At 38.0% G+C, this 15,048-nt stretch overlaps 1 protein-coding gene and 1 pseudogene across 1 annotated transcript in view; one reads left to right on the plus strand and one right to left on the minus strand.

Annotated features, from left to right (window-relative positions):
- Positions 1 to 1,755: 1,755 nt before the first annotated feature.
- The window catches only part of LOC102253531, a 27,878-nt pseudogene continuing 14,585 nt past the window's right edge, over positions 1,756 to 15,048 (minus strand).
- ZNF644 (zinc finger protein 644) overlaps positions 6,667 to 15,048 on the plus strand; it is a 111,538-nt gene continuing 103,156 nt past the window's right edge. The window contains exon 1 of the mRNA XM_014542617.1: positions 6,667 to 7,087. The gene's annotated coding sequence lies outside the window, so the exon portion shown is untranslated. The remainder of the gene's footprint in view (positions 7,088 to 15,048) is intronic.

Here is a 15,048-nt window from a genome sequence, read left to right on the forward strand (position 1 = left end):
TAGTCAGGATGTTTTAAAAATTCTTTTGGCCCACTTTTGCAGCACACCTTTTGGAAATCACTGTTTTAACCTAATTAATGCAATTTGTAAATTTCATCTCCTACTTATAAAACTTAACATTATAAAAGTTTTTTTTTTGTTTGTTTTTTTTTTGCCTATTCTCATTTCAAGTGGTGTCTTATTGCCCACATTGTTTATTCATACCACCATATAAAGGCTCTTTGTTTTGGCTGCTAGACTTTGGTATAGAGATATTGGTCAAAATGGAAGCTGCCTTTTTTTTTTACTAAGTGACTAGGATGAAAAATAATCTAGCTTTATCAGAACTAATATTCTGGGATTAGAAATGCTATTGCTTTAATAACACTATCCTTTCTGGTGCAACATTTAACTCAAAATTTGATATATGTAAAATGTAGATGACATTTTCAATTTATAGCTATATGAAAACAAAACTTCTCTTATATTTTCATACTTTGAAATGCCTTAACCTTTCCCGTAAAAAATCTTTTAAAAATGTTATTAAAATTATATAGGCACTTAAATCCTGTTTAATTACTATTAGTAATTCCTAATTTAATACACTTTAATTTGTTAAAAGAAAAAAACTTTATTTGGTTTTTACACTCTCATTGGGTGGATGACATACACTAAAAGATAATTTGTGGGGCATTTATAAATTGTATAGGTCAGCACTACCCAAAAGAAATACTGTATGTTACAAATATGGTTTAAAATTTTCTGTAGCCACATTAAAAAATAAAAAGAAACAGGTAAAATTAATCCTATTAATCCTATTAATGTATTTTATTTAACCCATTATATTCAAAACATTTCAATGTTAACATGATTGAGATATTTTACTATTTTTTCCCCTATACCAAGTATTCAGAATCGATGTGTGTTTCTTATGACACATCTCAGTTCAAACTAGCTATATTTCAAATGCTTACTAGTCACATATAGTGCAGATATAGAAAGTTTTGTACAACTTTCATTTAATATTCACTCAATTATATATGTCACAAGGGGGGGCATCAGGATTTTAGAGATGGTTAGGTAGAGCATGGCCAAAAAAAAAGGTTGGGAACTACTGATATAAATATACCAGGTAACTTCTATTCCCATGAAGATGTAACATTTTCTGCACAGAAAAAGGTGCTTCTTGCTCCCTTCTATTAATTCCCCCTTAAAGAAGAAACACTATTCTGACCTCTATCACCATAAATAAGTTTGTCTTATTTTTGAACTTGGTTGTGGCATATTTTGTTCTTTCTAAGGGTAGTGAGAATTAATCCCAATCTGCCTCTTTTCTGTCTTTGACATTGTTGTATGAATTTGGATGTAAATCAGATGATAGGTTGTTGATACTATGACCCTTCTGTTTTTTTCCAGTGTGGTTATGTCAAGATGAGAGAGATGTTTCTTAGATTTCATGAATAGTAACCCTTTAGAGGTTAGCTTTATGACTAAAAAAATTGTTTAGAATATAGAAATTAAAATTGCTTACACAGATAACATGGTTGTCTGTCTTGCTTTTATTACAATATTCTCTAGGCCTATAGCCAAGAAGTAGGTAGAGGAGGTCTTGGATTGCCTCCTTATATAGATGCCTTTTGGAAACTTGAAAGTAGCTTCTAGGCATTATGTAGGTTAGCTTTTAGGCATTTCAGGTTACTTAAAAAGGTATTTGAGTATTTCTGATTGTGATTGTAGGGGTAGGAATAAAATAATATTCTTATGTTTATAGGTAAGTATCCACTCTCAACCAGAAATATTTTTTTTTGTTTAATAAAAAAAATTGTATCTACTTAGAAGTATTCATAATGTCAACAAAGCAGTTGCAACTTTTTTTTTCAATTACAGAGTGATACCCAGTTAATAGAGCGACAATTATTTTGTATAAGCTGTATCAGAGACAACTGAAGATGAATAAACTACCATCCCCATAAATAACCAATTTGTGCTGTGCACCTAGAAGAACCTGCTTTAAATTTCCATGCCAATTTACGACCCCCATACTGTACCAGGGAAGGTTAGTGGCTACTGAAAATACCACCAGGACAGGGCTATCTAAAGACACATCCTGTAGTGTGTTAACTATACAAAAAGACACTACAGTCAGATCTACCATTTCCATTTTTTTCTTTAAAAGGAGTGAGTTCTGTAAATGCTTTATAGACAGGAAGAAATGCACTAGAACCAACTTATTCATCATCTTCTCCTCTTCATCTTCCTCCTCTTTTTCTTGCTTTTTTCAGCCTGGACAACTCCCTTTTTGGATACTAAGGCTTTCCTTTAGCTCAATATGCAGCAATATCCTTTTTGTATTTCTCCTTCAGCTTAGGAGCCTTCTTTTCATAAGGCTGCTTGTCATCTGCAACAGTGTTATTCCACATCTTTCCCAGCTTCTTTCCCGGCAACCAGTGGGTAGGCCGGGATGCTCTCCTTTGTTTAAAGGCGACCTCTTGGGTGCATTGGGATCCTTGAATTTCTTTTTGTTTCCCTTTTAGGAGGGATATAAGTTTTCATTTCTCTCTCATAGCGGGCCTTGTTCGTCTTTGCCATGTCTTCAAATTTTCCTTTCTTAGTAGACATGGTCTTCCATCTCTCTGAGCATTTCTTAGAAAACTTTGAGAAGTTGACTGAAGCATCTGGGTGCTGCTGCTTGTGTTCCTCTTAGCAAGTTTGCACAAAGAAAGCATACGATGCTCGGCCTCTTAGGATCGCCTTTTATTTTTACTCCTAATTAATTTTCCTCAGCAAGCACACAGTCACCCAGTGCCCAGCCAGCTCACACTTGCCCTGGCATTGTCTCTATGGAGCTCAATTTACTGCAATGGCTGTCTCAACCAGAAAGATTTTGACACTTTTATGAGTAAAGAACTAGAATGTTACCTTAAGGACAGTTGCACAAAAAACTAAAATCCATGAAGGACACTTTATAAAATGCAAACTGAAATGGAATTATTTTTTTAAATTTTTTTATTGATTGATTTTTAGAGAGGGAGAGGGATAGAAACATCAATTTGTTGTTCCACTTATTTTTTTAATATATATTTTTTATTGATTTCAGAGAGGAAGGGAGGTAGAGAGATAGAAACATCGATGATGAGAAAGAATCATTGATTGGCTGCCTCCTGCAAGCTCCCCACTGCTGGGGATGGAGCCCACAACCCCGGTATGTGCCCTTAGCCTGAATTGAACCTGGGACCCTGTAGTCCGCAGGCCCATGCTCTATCCAATGAGCCAAACCGGCGAAGGCTGAAATGGGATTATTGGTCATGATTTTAACTTCTAGTGCTTGAATCAGTTTTATTTTTCAAATGGAAATAATGGTTACAGCATTGTTTTTTATAAATATAGAGCAGCAGAAGTCTTATTGTATGTAGTATAACAATTGGTACTTTAGGGAGAAGGATTTTTTTCTGTAATATGTATTATAAAAAGAGTTCTAAAAAGTACATAACAATGAAAATATGAGTCTTCATTCTAGTATGCCTAGTTTGGAGGAATAGATGTTTTGTATATTATGTAGAATGGACATGAAAATACTTTCTCGTTAACACTTGAATTATGAATGCTTTTGAGGTTATGAATAAAAATGTATAAAGAAGTTGTTTTTTTAATTTGTAATAAGTTTGCCTAATACACTCTTGCTCCAAGAATTTTAAAAGTTGTCTTGAAGAGCCTTGGCTGGCTCAGTTGGTTAAGCATTGTCCTGTGCACTGAATGAAGGTTATCAATACAATTTCTAGTCAGAGCACATGCCCAGGTTTTGGGCTCCATTCAAGTCACGGTTTGTGTGGGTGGCAACCGATGGGATGGATGTTTCTCTCTCACATCAATGTTTCTCTCTCTCCGCCTCTCCTTTCCCATCTAAAATAAACTTAAAAAATAGTTGTCTTAAGAAATAAAACTGCATCTGTCAGCTTTTCTTACATAGGTTTTGTATTTGACAAGTGTAGAAGGCTAAAGCAAAATTGGTTAGATTAGCCCTAGCTGGTTTGGCTCAGTGGATAGAGCGTTGGCCTGAAGACTGAAGTGTCCCAGGTTTGATTCTGGTGAAGGGCACATGCCTGGGTTGCCGGCTCAGTCCCCAGTGGGGGACATGCAGGAGGCAGCTGATCCGATTATTCTCTCTCATCATTGATGTTTCTTTTTCTCTTTCTCCTTTCCTCTCTGAAATCAATAAAAATAGGTATTTTTAAAAATTGGTTAGATTAGACTTTGAAAAAGTCTGTTTATTATCTACAAAATATTAAGACTTTATATCCTTTTTGGATAGATTTAAAAATTAAAAATAATTAGAATGTTATTAATAGCATTAAGAGTTGACTTCTAGCCGAAACCGGTTTGGCTCAGTGGATAGAGCGTCGGCCTGCGGACTGAAAGGTCCCAGGTTTGATTCCGGTCAAGGGCATGTACCTGGGTTGCGGGCACATCCCCAGTAGGAGATGTGCAGGAGGCAGCTGATCGATGTTTCTCTCTCATCGATGTTTCTAACTCTCTATCTCTCTTCCTTCCTCTCTGTAAAAAAAAATCAATAAAATATATTAAAAAAAAAAAGAGTTGACTTCTATGTGTAGAAAAAATACACTTAAGGGTATGTTCTATGTTTCTGTGTTTTGACAAAAATGAATGTTATATTTGAATTTAGTTTTTGTATTCAGAAAAAAAACACCTTGTTTATCTAGTTGTATTTTCTCTAACCTTCTCTTGTTTTAATTGAGTTAGGTATTATTCATTTACAAGGGGTAAGAATGAGAATGCTATACACAGCAAAGGATATGGTTCCTGTTCTTAAGATCTCATGATCTAAGACAACTTGAAGAGCACTTAAAATGAAACATTTAAATTACTGAGCTGGCATAAAATAATATGAATAGTATGTAGTAAGACTGAATAAAGCTTTTTGGCAAAAAACTTTTAATCTATATTTTGAAGAAGTGGTCTGTTAGATTGATGGAGAGGGAAGGGAATATCAGAAAAGGGGAAAGGCATGTTGGGAATTGTGGAATGTGTAAATATTTTCCTTGCTTGAAGTAAAGTGTTTTATATGAATTTAATGAAAAATAAAGTTGATAAGATTGTGTGGCCTGAGCTGACAATCTAAAGAAGTTTGGATTAGAAATTAGAAATGAGGAGTTCTACTGAAGGTCATTGAACAGAAATACAAGAAGAAAAATGAGAATATTAACAGCCAGATATAACATGATTGGGGAAAAGATTGAAGTGAGAAAGGCCAATTAGAGGTAATTATTTTGAGATTTATATTTAAAAGTAAGGACGGGTAGTTTTAAAGTAAAGAAGGTGAAATGCATGCCTCCTAAGTTTATGTAGTGCAAAGTTAAAATAAGAATGGAACAATTTTATTTTCTTCTGGTATTGAAAATAAATTTACTTGGTCATACAGTTTGCAAGTAAGTAATTAACACTAATTGAGGCTATCTGCTTTATTCTATTAAAAAGTGATGAATTTTTTTTCAAGTTTGATTTGAAAACTAAGTAAAACCCCAGAAAGTTATGCCGTAGTGGTATTTTCTGAATTGCTAGTACTTTGGACTTAAGAAAATAACAAACTTGAGATGAATACTAAAAAGAGCTTCTATTGTAATTCTGTGTTTTGAGTTATAGTGGTACATTTTAGCCATGTTTTCAGAGACATTCTAATTGGTATAAGAGTTGGTGGACAAATGGGTGATAAGAAAATTAGTAATCTGGAGTATACCAAGATTTAAATTTGTTTTAAAATAGTTACTTGTTTTAACATTTAGGAATAGTTAAAAGCACATAGCTTTTATAGGAGGGAAAAATCCCTAATATATAGTTCCCTAATAATACTCTGGGCTGTAGTATTTTTTTATATTTGTTATTTAAGATATTTATTTTTAATGAATTTTCAAAGTTTTTAAATTGTATACTATTCCTTATAATGAATACGTTTATTAAAATAGAAAATGTAGAACAATATGAAAAAGTTACTTGAGTAATATAACTTAAAGAATGTTTTTCTGCCTTTTTTAGAGTTAATAAATACAACAGTGTTTGGGAGTTAATAGAGTCTTAGCATTCTGAAAATAGTATGTTAGGCCTTTTTTAAAAGTCCTTATCTGAGAATATGTTTGTATTGATTTTATAGAGAAATATCGATGTGAGAGAGAAACATTGATTGGCTGCCTCCTGTACGTGCCCTGACAGGGGATCAAACCCAAAACCTAGGTATGTGCCCTAATAGGGAATCAAACCCCAAACCTCTTGGTGTAGGGGATGATGCTCCTTCCAATGGGGCCTGGGTGATAGTATGTTAGTCTTATTATGACAAGTTTACAATGGAAATTTATTTATTTATTTATTTATTTATTTATTTATTTATTTATAGCTTTTAGAACAGAGAAGAGAGAGAGAAACATTGATTTGTTGTTTCACTTACTTATGCATTCATTGGTTGATTCTTGTATGTGCTCTGACTGGGGATCGAACCAGCAGCCTTGGAGTATCAGTATAATACTCTAACCAGCTGAGCTACTCGGTGGCCAGAGCTCATGACAAGTTTACATTTTAACCGTTCTCTCAGTTAATAGGTTTCAGTTAGTAAATAAGTTAGTGAAGTTTTTGGTAACATGGTAAAATAGATACATTTGACTCCATCTAAGTTACCTGTTGAAGCAAATCAGCTAAAGCAGAAGAATAGGTTGTCTCATACTACCACTGGGAAAATAGATTTCATCCATATCTCTGAAATTTGGGGTTTCTGTATAGACAGTACGGATGAGAAGGGATGACAGCAGAACTATCTACTGTTCCCTGATTATTCTGATGAACTAGTGGTATTATAATAGGAAGCTTGCCTGAAAGCCCTGCCTTGAACCTCTTTCTTAAATAGTTTCCTGTTTATACCTATTTGTGCTACATACTTCTTGGAATTGGATGGATCCCACCTGTGTATGCTGCCTTGGGTCTCTGCAATCTGAAAAGCAATGAAAAATCACTTCATGCCTGAGGAGGGGGAGCACTGAAAGGGATGGAGACTAGGAAACCAAGTTGACTTCCATATACGTTGATCCTGCTGGAACAGCTCACACAGGTGGAGAAGATAGAGATAACTTTCAGTGGCTTTGGGGTAACCAATATTCTTGTGCTATGTGAGTGAATGTTTTAATGGTGGCAGTTCCATTAACAGTAATGCAAATGGTATTCTAAGTAGATGTCCTTTAGTGTGGTATTGCTTGCCCAACCTACTCTTGGCGCATCCATCTTATTTTCCAAGCCCTCTTCACCAATTTTCCTGTCAAGTTTGACTAACTTATAGTTTTCCAATAGTTTTTTTCTTAATTTAACTGTAATTGATTTCCTCCGTCCCCTTTTCAAATTGGATAAAAAATCTTACTGTGTGGTTTTATGAGTTTTATCTAGGTCAGAATGACACAAACATTGAAAATATGGGAATGGCAAAAATAATACTAAAACTTGCAAGTTTCATTGACATCAAGCAAAGGATAAAACCTTTCTAGGGCAAAACTTTTGAGTGGAAAACATTTTTTAAATAAAATACTAGGACTGCTAAACAGTATCAGGCTTAAACTTTTGTGTGATAAACTCAAACAAATAGCGTTAAAACATATGAAGTAGTTTCTTTAGAGAAATTGGTAAAACTAGTTTTTTTTAGGAGACTTTAATTCACCTCTCAGAATTTAATAAATTAAGTAAACAAAAATTAAGGCTATAAAGATTTGAATAGCAGTATACTTTATTTAATAGAAGTATGTCAAACTTTGTTTCCAATAGAGAATACACATTCTTCTCAAATTCCTGTGAATTCTTTTGAAACTGTCTTGGGCTTCAATGAGAATTTGAAATTTTAAATAAGAATAATTGAATAGGTCAGTATTTTTTTACTACAGTATAGTAAAACTAGATGTTAAAGCCACAATGAGTCTACCTGCATGGTTGGGGTGTGTGCGGGAGGCAACCGATCATGTTTTTTTCTCACATCAATGTTTTTTTTTCTCTTTCCCCCTCCCCCCCCCCCCCTCAAAAATCAATAAACATATCCTTTGGTGAGGATTAAAAAAACAAAAACCTCTGTGTCTTACTAGAATTTGAACTTAAATTTCATACTATTTAGAAATGTATAACAATGAGGACATGACACATCAAAATTGATAGATGAATGAATATTCATTTAAACATGGTGGATTCAATAACCATTTACTTTTTTTGCTATCAAATCTCTACTAGAATTGATTTTTTTTTTTTAAAAAATAGGCATAGATGTCAAGGGCAAAAAAACCTGGAAAGTTGATCACAACTAAAATTTTAGGAGCTAGAAAGCAACAAGTGGTAAATAACTTTTTAGATGTGAGAAAACTGAATTTATTAGTGGGGAAGTCCTAGAATTGGTGCTCTGTAGTCCTGGGATGCTTCAGTATTGGTGGCTGCAGGTACCTTGAAAGAATTGTCTAAAAGTCTATAATAACAAGTAGACCCCAGGAAAGGGTCTCTTCAGGTTTCTTCTCTGATACAAAGGGATGATCTCTGTTCTTGTCACTGGGTACAGCTGGATTAAGGGTGCCATAACTGACAGATAATTGAATAGAAATCTACATGTTGAAATGGGAATCACCCCCAGCCTCTTTCTTTCTAGTTCTGAGAACACTGGGTGTTAGGCTCCTAATTCCAGAAGATGAGATTGGAAGATTCATCCTGTTACAGCAAACCTATGATCAGGGAGAAAAAGACCAAGTGATGACAACATGGCCCAGACTCATCATCCAACAGTGACACCTATAAACACAGAAATTGCAGCAACTTTTTTGTTTCATTTTAACGTATGAGATTAAGGATCATTAAACGTTTTAGGATAATCTCTATGTGAAAGAGAAGAAGGAAATAGAAACAATTCAGGAAGAAAACTTTATTAAAAAATTTATTGATCAACAATAAAAACATATAAAAAGTTATTGATATATTTGGAAGGGGATAATTATATCTTTGAAACAAGAAAAACCAATCCTCAGAAAACAAAGAGCTCTTAGACATTTAGAACATGAAATAACAGAATTGGAAATACAGAATATGAAGGAAATTAAGAATAATGGAACCAGAGAACCAAGATGGCGGCATGGGTAAACACCTGTACTTGCTGCCTCCCACAAGCACATCAAAATTACAACTAAAAGACAGAACAACTACCACCCAGAACCATGGGAAAGCTGGCTGAGTGGAAGTACTACAACTAGAGAGGTGAAGAAGAAAGCGCACTGAGACTGGTAGAAGGTGCAGAGGTGCGGGATGGGCTGGTCTGGGACCTGGGTGTGCCGCTTTTTTAATCGGGAGGGTGATTGCCTCTGTGGAGGCTGCTCTGAGGAGTGAGGAGTCCCAGCCCCACACCAGACCCCCCACCCCCAGGTCCCAGAACTGGGGAAAAAAGTCCCTACAGGTAGTAAGAACTATGGACTGTAAAAACCAGTGCGGACTGGGGCTGAGTGACACACAGGCTGCTGGAGACAGCTGCTCCTCTTAAAAGGCCAGCACTGAACTGAATTTACAAGCTCCCGCTGGCTCTGAGCTCCAGTGCTGGGCGAGGCTCTGGGAGACCCAGACACATACAGGGAGAAACTGGACTGTCTGGCATCGGGGCAGGAACTCGGGGCGGCTTTCTTCCAGACAGAGGTGCTCGTCGCAGTCATTGTTCTCTTGCCTGGACCTCCTCGGTGTGGGGCTGACTGGAAGCCATTTCTGTTTGCTCCACCCAGAGATTCCCTGAGACCTTGCCCTACCCAATTTACAACCCCACCCAAGCTGTGCAACAGCTTTTGCATATGAATGGTCTGTCCTTTCTCAGGCGAAAACTCCATCAAACAAGCTGCAGCTGGGTCAGAGCTGCAAACCTATAAATAAAAGGCCCCCAAGACTGCCACTGGCCCCAGCACTAGCCTACCTTGCTTCACAGTTGGGCCTTGTCTGGGCACTTCCAAACCTGATACAAAGAGGAGGAATCTGCAGATCTCTCTGTAGCTCCTGCTGGGTGGCCTCAGGCAGTGGCTCACTTTGCACCTCCCTGGAGACCCAAGAGCCAGTGTACCAGTGGTCAGTGTGAAACAGTACCAGGTTACAACTCTTCACATCCATAAGTGACACACTCAAAGGGCAGATTCACTGAGCACCAAAGCCCCACTGAAGCAAGTCCTCCATAAGGGTGTCTCCTGCATAGCAGCTTTCCCATTGTAGTCGCAGCTAGACCCCACAGCCAATTGGCCTGGATGTCAATTCCTCCCAGTGACACCAATAGCAATCAAGGCTCAACTACAACAAAACTGCACACAGCCCACAAAGGGGTGCACCAAGAGTGTCCACCTCAGGTGATTGGGGAGGCTGAGCCACTGTGCCCTACTGCACAAGGCCACTCTTTTTTTAAAAAAATATATTTTTATTGATTTCAGAGAGGAATGGAGAGGGAGAGAGAGGTTGAAACATCAATGGTGAGAGGGAATCATCGATCGGCTGCCACCTGCACGCCCCACACTGGGGATCGAGCCTGCAACCAAGGCACGTACCCCTGACCAGAATCGAACCCGGGACCCTTCCGTCCGCAGGCCGACACTCTATCCACTGAGCCAAACTGGCCAGGGCACAAGGCCACTCTTTCAACTCAAAGGAGACTTAGCAGCTACCCAATACATAGAAACGAACACAGGGAAGCAGCCAAAATGTGGAGACAAACATGTGACAAATGAAAGAAATGGAAGAAAGCAAATTACTCGATATAGAGTTCAAAACAATGGTTATAAGGTTACTCAAGAATCTTCTAGAAATCTGAGGGACTTAGTGAGACTTTCAAGGATTTTAGTGAAAATTTAAAAAATTAAAATTTAAAAAAAATGGAAAAGGACCAGACCAGTCAGAAATTAGCATACACTGACTGAAGTAAAGAATAATATACAGGGATTCAACAGTAAATTTGAGGATCCCAAGAATCAAATCAATGATTTGAAATACAAGAAAGCAAAAAACACCCAACCAGAAGAGCAAAAAGAAAAAAGAGTAAAAAAAATATGAAGATGCCCTGACCGGTTTGGCTCAGTGGATGGAGCGTCGGCCTGAGGACTGAAAGGTCCCAGGTTTGATTCCAGTCAAGGGCATGTACCTTGGTTGTGGGCACATCCCCAGGAGGGGGTGTGCAGGAGGCAGCTGATCGATGTTTCTCTCTCATCGATGTTTCAAACTCTTTATCCCTCTCCCTTCCTTTTGTAAAAAGTAAATAATATACATATTTAGAAAAAATGAAGATAGAGTGTAAGGAGCCTTTGGGACAACTTCAAGCATACCAACATCTGAATTACGGGGGTGCCAGAAGAAGAGAGAGAGCAAGATACTGAAAACCTATTTGAAGAAATAATGACAGAAAACTTCCCCTACCTGTTGAAAGAAATAGACTTACAAGACCAGGAAATACAGAGAACTCCAAACAAGAGGAATCCAAAGAGGACCACACCAAGACACAATTAAAATGCCAAGGGCAAAAGACAGAGAATCTTAAAAGCAGCAAGAGAAAAACTTTTACCTACAAGGGAGTGCCCATACAGCTGTCAGCTGATTTCTCAAAAGAAACTATATAGGCCAGAGGGAGTGCCAAGAAGTATTCAAAGTGGTGAATAGCAAGCACCTACAACCCAGAATACTATACCCAGCAAAGTTATCATTTAGATTTGAAGGTCAGATAAAGAGCTTCACAGACAAGAAAAAACTAAAGGAGTTCATCACCACCAAACCACTCTTATATGAAATGCTGAAGGGTATTCTTTAAGAAGAGGAGGAAGAAGAAAAAGGTAAAGATAAAAAATATGAACAACAAAGTGACAACAAATACATACCAACAAGTGAATCTAAAACTCAAATGAGTAAAAAATCTGATGAACAGAATAAACTGGTGAATGGAATAGAATCAGGGGCATGGAAATGGAACAGACTGACAATTTTCAGAGGGAAGGGGTTGGGGGGATGCGAGAAGAGATTAGACAAAGGTCTTATATGCATGTATGCATTACTTGTGGACATAGACAGTAGGGTGGCAAGGGCCTGGGATGGGGTGGGAACCTGGTGGAGGGGAGCTATGGGAGGAAAATAGAGGGACATCTATAATAATCTCAACAAAGAAGATTTAAAAAGAAAAAAAAGGGTGTCACGTTAAAAAAAAAAAAAAAGAATAATGGAACCAGCCTGGCCAGGTGTGGCTCAGGTGTTTAACATCAATCCAGGAACCAGAAGGTCACTGAATCCCATATATCATGGTAAATTTCAGACACCGGAAATAAAGGGGAAAATCCTAAAAGCTTTTGGGTATAGAGCATATAAAAGAGATTAGGGCCCTGCCTGGTTTGGCTTAGTGGATAGAGTGTTGGCCTGCAGACTGAAAGGTCCTGGGTTCGATTCCAGTCAAGGGCACATGCCTGGGTTGCGGGCTCAGTCCTCGTTAGGGGGTGTGCAGGAGGCAGCCAATCAGTGATTCCCTCTCTGAAATAAATACACACACACAAACACACACATATATATCTTCATATCTTCAATATGAAGATTCGTGCAATGGGCCTTCCTTCCCCTGGCTCCTGGCACCGGTTTGCTTCCGGCACCCGGGACCCAGGCCTTTGGTCCAGCCGCAGTGGAGAAGCCAAGCCTCTTCAGTCTTCAGTCTTTTTTTTTTTTTAATATATTTTATTGATTTTTTTTTTACAGAGAGGAAGGGAGAGAGAGAGTCAGAAACATCGATGAGAGAGAAACATCGATCAGCTGCCTCCTGCACATCTACTGGGGATGTGCCCGCAACCCAGATACATGCCCTTGACCAGAATCGAACCCGGGACCCTTCAGTCCGCAGACCGATGCTCTATCCACTGAGCCAAACTGGTTTCGGCTCAGTCTTCAGTCTATAGTCTTCACTCCGGCCAGAGCCTTCAGTCTTCGCTCCACGCCTGTGTATGCAAATTAACTGCCATCTTTGTTGGGTTAATTTGCATAGTTGCTCTGATTGGCTGGTGGGCGTAGCAGAGTGACACCAATTTGCATGTTTCTCTTTTATTAGTGTAGATACGATTAGGAATCACTAACTTTAGTAAGTAATCAATAGTGGAATAATGCCTTCAAAATCCTGAAGGGAGTAGGCTAAAATCATGAAACATGAGGTTATTAGGCTACCTCAAGTGCATTGTATCTTGGGAAGTTGCTAGAGGACACGATTCCATCAAAATGTTGGAGTCACCAAAAAAGAGGTAGGATCCAGTACAGAAGAGAAATGATTACCTAGGGCCGTGGTCGGCAAACCTCGGCTCGTGAGCCACATGCGGCTCTTTGGTGAGGCTCTTCAACAAAATACCACATGGGGGCGCGTATGTACAGTGTGATTGAAACTTCGTGGCCCATGCGCAGAATTCGGTATGTTGTGGAAGAGCCGGTATTTTGAGCCGCTATCACCTAGGGTGATAGTGAAGGGAGATGATAAGAGGGTGGCTTCAAGTGGATCTGAAGAGTAATCAGTTTAGATTGGGACAGGAGGACAAAGGGATGTAGAAAGGGATCTAGAAACACATAAAATGGAGGGGATTTTTATCTGTAGTTTTACTGTAATGTCTTTGTCTGGTTTTGTTATGAAGGTAATAAAGGGTTCAAAAAAATGAGTTAGGAAGTGATGCCATTTTTTCTGTGTTTTTGTTTGTTTTTTTTGTGTTTTTTTTTTTTTTTGAAGAGTTTGGGGAAGATTGGTGTCAATTCTTCTATAAACATTTGGTTTAAAGGTACATTTCATCAGAGAAGCCCTCTGGTCCTGGGCAACCTTCTGAGATAGATGTAATTCAGATTTTCTATATCTTGATCAGTTTTGGTAGTGTTTTTCTGGGAATTTGTCTATTTCATCAGGTTATTTAATTTATTAATTATGTTTCCTTATAATACTTTTTATTATAAAGTCAGTAATAATCACCTTCTTTTCATTCCTGATTGTAATTATTTGTCTGCATTTTTTTATGGTCAGCCTGACAGAATGTCAATTTTGTTGCTATTTTAAAATTCTGTTTCATTTATTTCTGTTGTAATTCTTTTTTAAATACATTTTTTTATTGTCTAAAGTTTTACATATGTCTCCGTTTTCCCACCCCCCACCCCCAGCCATTCCCACACACAGGCAAGCCCCCACTGCCCCAGTGTCTGTGTCCATTGGTTATGTTAATATGCATGCATACAAGTCCTTTGGTTCCTCTCTAACCCCCCCCTCCCCTGCCATTTATCTCTGGATCTATTCTTGTTCATCAATTTATGTTGATCATTATATCCCACATATGAGTGAGATCATGTGATATTTATCTTTCTCCAACTGGCTTATTTTGCTTAGCATAATGCTCTCCAGTTCCATCCATGCTGTTGCAAATGGTAAAAGTTCCTTCTTTTTTTTTGTTTTTTGTTTTTAAATATTTTATTGATTTTTTGCAGAGAGGAAGGGAGAGGGATAGAGAGTTAGAAACCTCGATGAGAAAGAAACATCGATCAGCCGCCTCCTGCACACCCCCTACTAGGGATGTGCCCACAACCAAGGTACATGCCCTTGACCGGAATCGAACCTGTGACCCTTCAGTCCACAGGCCGACGATGTACCACAGATTTTTAATCCACTCATCTGCTGATGGGCACTTAGGTTGTTTCCAAATCTTAGCTATGGTAAACTGTGCTGCTATGAACATAGGGGTGAATATATCTTTTCTGATTGGTGTTTCTGGTTTCTTAAGATACAGTCCTAGAAGTGGGATCACTGGGTCAAATGGGAGTTCCATTTTTAACTTTTTGAGGAAACTCCATACTATCTTCCACAGTGGCTGCTCCAGTTTGCATTCCCAACTGCAGTGCATGAGGGTTCCTTTTTCTCCACATCCTCGCCAGCACTTGTCATTTGTTGATTTGTTGATGACAGCCATTCTGACAGGTGTGAGATGTACCTCATTGTTGTTTTGATTTGCATCTCTTGGATGATTAGTGACTTTGAGCATGTTTTCATATGTCTCT

Source organism: Myotis brandtii, unplaced genomic scaffold (assembly GCF_000412655.1).
Source record: "Myotis brandtii unplaced genomic scaffold, ASM41265v1 scaffold1083, whole genome shotgun sequence".
NCBI lineage: Eukaryota > Metazoa > Chordata > Mammalia > Chiroptera > Vespertilionidae > Myotis > Myotis brandtii.